Raw genomic sequence first — 7,770 nt, forward strand, 5'->3', positions numbered from 1 at the left:
CCAGCGGTGAGGGGGAGAGAAGCCGCCCCCAGGACGAGCTGTGTCGGCCGCACGGCGCCTTTGTTGCCATGGCGCCCTGTGCGGTCGCACAGCTCGCACACCCCTAAGGCCGGCCCTGCATATTTCTATCCCCCAGATCATTCGCTCCCATCTTGGCCTGAACACGTGTCCTCCGCCACCAGCCGTGACTCTCATTTGTCCATAGAACTTCTCCCAAATGCTTTTGCTTGCCCTGAGGTCCTCCTGCCCTTCAGATCCTGACTATTCATGAATTCCCATGTCAGATTCTGGTGGGGTCAGCCAAACCACACAGGACTTATTGGATTTCCACAGGCCTATGCCAGACCCACATGGTCTTGAGCAGGTAGTGACCTGCACTAGATCGCCTACCACATCTTACCCACATCTGGAAAGGTCCCATCAATGCTGAAAGATACAGTATATCCAGGTTTTAAAGCAGCATATGCTCCCATCCAGATGTCTTTTTCAGAGAAGGCCTTGCAAATTTCAGCAGGACAATGCTAAACTGCATACTGCATCTATAACAACAGCATGGCTCAGTAGTAGAAGAGTCTGAGTGCTTAGCCTGCCTGCCTGCCTGCCTGCAGTCCAGACCTTTCACCAATTGAAAATATTTGGTGAATCTTGAAACAAAAAATCCGACAATGAAGACCCAGGACTGTTGAGCAGTTGGAATCCTATATCAGGCAAGAATGAGACAATATTGCTCTCCCAAAACTTCAGCAACCGGTCTCCTCAGTTCCCAGACGTTTACAAAGTGTTGGTTAAAGAAGAGGGGATGCTACACCGTGGTAAACATGGCCCTGTCCCAACTTTTTTGAGATGTGTTGCTGCCATCAACTTCAAAATTACCTTTTTTTTTTTTACTTAAAATGGTGCATTTTCTCAGTTTAAACATTTGATATGTTTTCTATTTTCGATTGTGAATAAAATATGAGTTTATGAGATTTGCAAATCATTGCATTCTGTTTTTGTAGATTTTACACAGCGTCCCAACTTTTTTGGAATTGGGGTTGTAAGATAGAAGTAGATTGTGCACACAGGGGCTCCATCCTCAGTAATTCATCATAACCCAGAGATGTGATTTGCAGAATTCACTTCTACTCTCTTAAAGTGACATTAAAGTTAAAAAAATTCCATCCCCCCCACCAATGCTGCTTTAAGGACTTACCTTAAATCAGGGGTGCCCATTAGGTAGATCGTGATCTACCAGTAGCTCTCAAAGCTGATGCTGGTAGATCACAAAGGGTGTGAATGGTGGCCCCTTTATTCCATTTTGGTATATTTATTAAGCTGTGCACACATAATTACCTATTAGCCCGATTCTGCTGAGCCAAGCTCCATGACCCCTTTCTGGTGGATACTGGTGGTTGAAGTGCTATGTATTACATCAAAGAATATTAGTTTACACAGTCTGTTGCAAAATACAGCAAGGAGAGACAGCCAGGAGGATGAGCAAGGAGAGACAGCCAGGAGGATGAGCAAGGAGAGACAGCCAGGAGGATGAGCAAGGAGAGAAAGCCAGGAGAGAGAGAGCTTTTTTTTTGTTGGTAGATCTCATGTAGCTCGTCATTTGAAAAGTAGATCTTAACACAACAATTGTGGGCACCCCTGCCTTAAATGATGCCTCTTGATCCGATCATCTTCTTCTTTTCAGTAGTTTTCAGGAGTACCCCCAGGGCTGGTGCCAGTCTCTGATCCAGTGCTGACTTCTGTCTCTTCCTTCCTACCTAGCATCGGATATAGGCAAAAAAAGCGAGGGTTTAATTGTCCTTTAAGAAAAACATAATACTGAAAGCACACAACATGCGTAATATTAAATTTGATGGCCCATCTCCGCGACTTTACCCAGACCTATCCTGGCTCACCCTTCAGCAGCGCAGACTTCTGCACCCGCTACTGACCACACTTAGCATGACAGTCTGTGGAGATGGTAAATCTGTGACTTTGGAAGTTCCAGAGGACCTTTCCACTTTCTGCAAGGACCTGGCTATCCCTTGTCCTAAGCTATCAGGTTGGGATCCATTGCCTACTCTGCCAAAGAAGGCACTTGTGTGGCAAACAACCCCTGCAATGAAGCATCCTCGAACCCAAAGCTTCACATTTGATACATGCGGTTAGGAATCAATCATTATCCCTGAAAGCATCGATCTTGCTTCCAGGGAGATTGTTTTCTAACTGCATGTAATTGTATCACATACCATTACATGCGGTGTGCTGTCGTTTACATGCAGCAGCTGTCACCTGATCATTAACTTGAATGGGGGACAGCTGCTGCTTGTAAACGGCACATTAGGGATTCCTGCACAGACTCACCCCCCACCCCCAATAAAAGAAATAGCCCCCTCACTCGCTTACATTTTTGTAGGAGGCAAAATCCCTGGTGATCCAGTGGTTGATTGGTAGGGTCTGCACCTTTTGGCTGGATTAGTAAGGTCTGCACCAGCCAAAGATGCTGAGTGTCGGCACAGCCAGGATCAGCTATGTGGTCTGCATCCGACAGAGATGCACACAGTGTAGTACACTAACAATTAAAAAAAATGTATCTTATTTGTGTAGCACTCAGCTATAGATCCTCAAATCATCTCTGAATTGGTGCTGCCTCAGTTCTTCCTTCTGGAGGGGGGCTACTTCTGTTCCCCATAGTCCCTGTGCGTGTTGTAAAGTAGCCACCGCTTCAAGAAAAAAAGATTTGGCTTTAGTTTCACTTTTAGCGAAGTTGTTCTTTACAGCTTCCCCCCTAGTGTAACGAAGCAGAGTAACTAAGCTTATTTCTTTAGTTATGGTGGAAGGAGAGTGATCACTGGATCAATAAAGTTTTGAGTGAAGTTTGGAGTACAGCCTCCATTTTTCTTGCATGCGGAAATGTTGGCAAGCAAGGTAGAAGGATACAAGAGGAGTGTGAAGTAGAAAATGTTATAGTTACCTACAACTGCCGATTCAGATTTGCAGACAGCTGTTTGAGCGCCTCTGGAGTCCTGAAAGTTCAGTCACCTAATATGTAACTACCAATTCTGATGCTCACTATTTGCCATATGGATGGTGAGGTTTGCCTATCTATGTTGAAGTTGGTATTTGCATATTAGAGTGTTCAGAATTCTGGGCAATGGTGTTAGTTTGTTGAAGTTATAAGAACAGGTTTATGTTTAGGTATAGCTATACACATGGGATGGAAATTGGAATATTTAGAGGAGAACTATGGGGTAAGTGTTTTTCCCAATAGTTCTCCTAAGGGTCACGGGAAGATATAAACTAACGTCCTCCCATGACCCAAAGCACAGTATATCACGAGCTACAGCTCGCGGTATACCGAGAGCGCCGCAGCCGGGACGGATCCCGACATTACTGTCGAAATCCACCCAGCTGCATGAGTGACAGCTGGCTCTACCTATCTAGAGGCAGAGCCAGCTGTACCCGCCCCGTCCGTTCCGCCAGTCAGCACTGGAGGATCAGACAGGGGAGAGGGGGAATCCCTGCAGGGAGCCGTGAGTGACAGTCACGGCTCTCAGCAGGGACATGATCGAGAAGTGAGCGAGCGACGGTATGCGTTCGCTCACTTTCTGATCTATTGAGCCGACATGTGACAGTTTCATTGTCACACGTTGGCTCGAACTATGAGGATGAGTGAAAATTACTCACCTCATACCGTATATACTCAGACCCGGAGACTGCCAGATGACCCCGCTCGGAGCGGGGTCATCTGGCAGTTTCTGGCCACCTAAATTAGGACCCGGAGACTGCCAGATGACCCCGCTCGGAGCGCCGCACACCGGAGCAGCAGTGACGCGACGCTCGGCGAGGTAAGTAAGATGACACCTGGCGCTGACTCGAGTATAAGCCGAGGGGGGCACTTTTCACCCAAAAAAATGGGCTGAAAATCTAGGCTTATACTCGAGTATATACGGTAGTTCTCCTTTAATCCGATCCACTTTTTTGCCCTGCAATTTGTCTGCAGAACTGAGCTGATAAGGATCTAGTCAGCTATTTTAAAGCAGAACTCCAGCCAAAAACAACAAGATAAAAATAAACAGCCCATTAAAAGATAACAAGCTTTTGCTATAATATCCAGAGATTTCCTCCCGAAGTACTTTTCTTCTGCCACTAGATGTCCTTAGTCTGATGGCCAATATCATCCGGGGCCCACCCCAGCCTGTGAACTGGATAGTAAACTGAGAAGCAGCACACTGATGGGCTCGTCTCTCCATCACTCTGCTTTCTGTTCCTATCAGTGTGCTTCTTGTCAGCAAAAGATCTGATCTGCTCCTTGTACTGTTTCCTCTCACATTCCAACCCTGGTGTACAGGGGCTGCAAGAGGCTTATACCAAGTCATATTCAGGTACTTACGCTGCTTGCATTTAACACATTTACATTTTATGATTGCAGAGTTGCTTTATTTAGTGACTTTTATATCTGCCTGGAGCTCAGCTTTACTTTCTAGGAAATCTATTCAGCTATAGCATGTTATGACTGCCATCTGATGTCTGTGACCAACAAGTCACAAATAGTGTCACATCTGGAAAAAACAAAAACAGATAACGTAACATAGAGTAATCTTCTTATGAAGAGAATTCTGACTAATTGCATGTGCCAGTTGTAACTTTTTAAGTAGAGCTATATATTTTATAGATTAACTAATATAGTTGGTCTGTGGCACAGAAAAAATATTGACAATGTTCACTTATAAATAAAGGTTACTTTCTTTTATTAAACAGAGGTTGATTAACAATACATTTTCTACATTCAATCAAAACAGTGTTGGAAGACAAGCATCATAACATCTTGTATCACCGGGGATAATGGCTTTTCAAAGCATAGTCTGATTATACTGGCTTTGCTATCTACATGAGAAAGGTTCTTAGATGGTAAATCTCATAAGCACAAGAAAAAATTGTAAACATCAGACCCTTTGTCTGGAAACACCACAATTTTTCCCTTAGGCGTAATCTTTTAATCTGGAGATTGTGTGCATTTCAGATTAATGAGTTGGACTAGGAGTGTGTAAATATATCTCTGACAATATTTTCCACTAGGGATGTTGACAAGGTCAGCTGCCCATAGAAGGGGCAGATTTCACCATTAGTTTAAGAACTAAATAGCCTTTATTGGCCACCATATATAGATCGCCTATGCATGCACAGTACTGCTCCTAAAGGCCATAGGCATTAAGGGGATTCAGATCAAGCCATTAATGACATTGCTACATTTGAAAAAACAATGTCCACCTGACACTTGAGCCAATCCGCTGGATCTGCAGAGAGACTGAAGTTGCCCATACACCTGCCGATTATCGTACGTCGTAAGGTGTATGGGCAGCGTGCGACCTCTTCTACTGTAAGGTCGCACGACATTCGTCTTTCAAGCACGCTTGTAAACCTCCCGAAAAGCTTACAATTTTCAGCGGGCTAGTGGTGTGCTCGGGAGAAGAATGCCGCACAATGCCGCAAGCGCACACTGCCCGCTCAGCACTGCAATCATCGGAAGTCCTCCCCTCAGGGGCTTGAGATGATCGCAAGTACGATCTGCTTGTCCAAGATGGGCAGGTTGTACGAAATTTTAATGACCTTTTAATGAACAAAAGTTGTGCGATGGTTGTAAGGTGTATGGCCAGCTTAATATTGATCTAGAGAACTAACAGGTGTCATTAGCAGGACCGTAAACTGCCCGAACGAAAAAACTCCAGAAAACATACACAATAACATCAGGTCATGAGATGTAATCAATCCTAAATCCTGAGAGTCACAAACCAGCTACCACACAGCTAAGAGTAAAACATATAGGGAACTATTTATAAAACAAAAATTCACACTGCGAATATCTGTGAACATTCGTTTTGGGTGAAAAATGCCAAAAATAGACATTCTCAATATATATTTTTTTCAGTTTGAATGTATTGTCATTTAATACTACATTCTGGCCACTAGCTAGAGCTGACCTATTCTCCTCAGCTCCATCCACAAGCACAACACTGTTTTTCTCATGGTACACAAGTGTTAATGGGGCTACTATGAAAACAATGCAGGTGTTTCTAAGCTGTTAGATTAGAAACCAGCTGAAACCCACATTTACAGGACTAATCACAAAAGGGTGAGTAGTTTGGAGAAGGCAGGAGAAGGGAACAATCTAGGACAACATAGCTGAACTGGAATGTGAGCTGAATTGGAGAATTTTTCCAAATCAGCTATGTTGTCCTAGATTGTTCACTTCTCCTGCCTTCTCCAAACTCTTCACCCTTTTGAGAATAACCCTGTTAGAGTCTTTCTTGTGATCTTTGATAATAACTACCTTCACAATAAAGTGGACCTTTACCCCCTTTGACTAAAAATTACATCAGCATACAGCTGTGCATGCTGATATGAAATCATCTTACATTCATTAATTAAATAAATATATTTCTATTTTACTTACAATGTCTTTTTTTTTCACACTTCCTGGTCCACTTGGGCACAATTATGTCATTGTGTCAAAGGATTGTATCCTGGGAAGGTTACATTAGCAGAGCATTGCTTTGAAATCTCAACTGTAATCTCATAAGATCTCAGGGAAAGGCATTTTTGTCCCCTGAGATGATGTGCATGGTCACATGTGCCAGAATTCCAGGAAGTAAAGACAGATCTAGTAACCTGCCCTTAGTTAAAATGGCCACAGTGAGAAGACCTGAGGAAGAAAATAAAAATAAGGTGTGCAAAGAAAAAAAAGCCGGCAATTATCTAGACGTATGTGTTTGTAGATTGTCATTAGTAAACATTTCTAAAGGTGCCTTTGTTGTTATTTTGATGATATGGGTAAAGTTCCTTTAAGCCCTGATTAACACCTGAGCGTTTTGTAGCTTGAAGCTGGTTCACATCTGAGCGCTCAGGTGCCTGTCGCTTGATGTCTGACACTCAAAAAATTACATGAGCTACTTTTGAAGCAAATGGAGCATTTGTGATTCCATAGGCTTCAATGGGAGCATCTAAAAATGCATGAAAACAGCTAAAAATTAAAAAGTGTTTTTCAATCCTAAACAGCCTTTTCCTCTTCCTGGTAACTAAGATTCTATTGGCTAAAACAAAAACATTTGTCGGAATACGCCTGATAAAACACACAGAAAAATCTCCAAAATCACCTGTAAAAGGTGTGTATACAACCTAAAAGCACTCCAGACCAGAGGCAGAACAAGTACATTATTACAGCGCTAAATCCACCACCTCTAAGTGCCGGAAAAGGAAAATTACAGTACTAAGGATTGGATATCTTACACTATGGGCCTGATTTACCAAAGTGTGAACTGTATTGAAGTGGTACAAACAGGGTTAGGCCAAGGCAGAAAAGGTGCCCACATTGAGTGCTTGATTCAGGGGGAGCAGCTGGGGCAAAAGCCTCTCGCGCAGCACATGGCCACCTCCTGCACTGTGCATAACTGAACTGCCAAAAAGCTTGGTCCTCCAGGCTAGGTTACATAGGGAGATCAAGGCTCTCTGCTATGCTGTCAGTGTGACAGGACGCCCGACTCTGTATATGGAGCTCTGTGTTCTCCTGGTAACAACTTTTTCCTGCAAAGCACCCCTGGCATGTGTATCCCACCCTGCGATTCAGGGATTATTACATGATTGCTTCTGTTTACTCTGAGCCTTGATGACACTTTGAGTGATGATTGACATCAAATAAATGGATTTGCGCTGACATCTGAGTTTTTGTCGTGCTGGTGACGCTCCTAACTTGACTATGCTGAATGCAGCGCCATCCGCGGTCATTGCGAGCACCCACAA

The sequence above is a fragment of the Nanorana parkeri genome, unplaced genomic scaffold (assembly GCF_000935625.1).
Source record: "Nanorana parkeri isolate BGI_ZX_2015 unplaced genomic scaffold, ASM93562v1 scaffold290, whole genome shotgun sequence".
NCBI lineage: Eukaryota > Metazoa > Chordata > Amphibia > Anura > Dicroglossidae > Nanorana > Nanorana parkeri.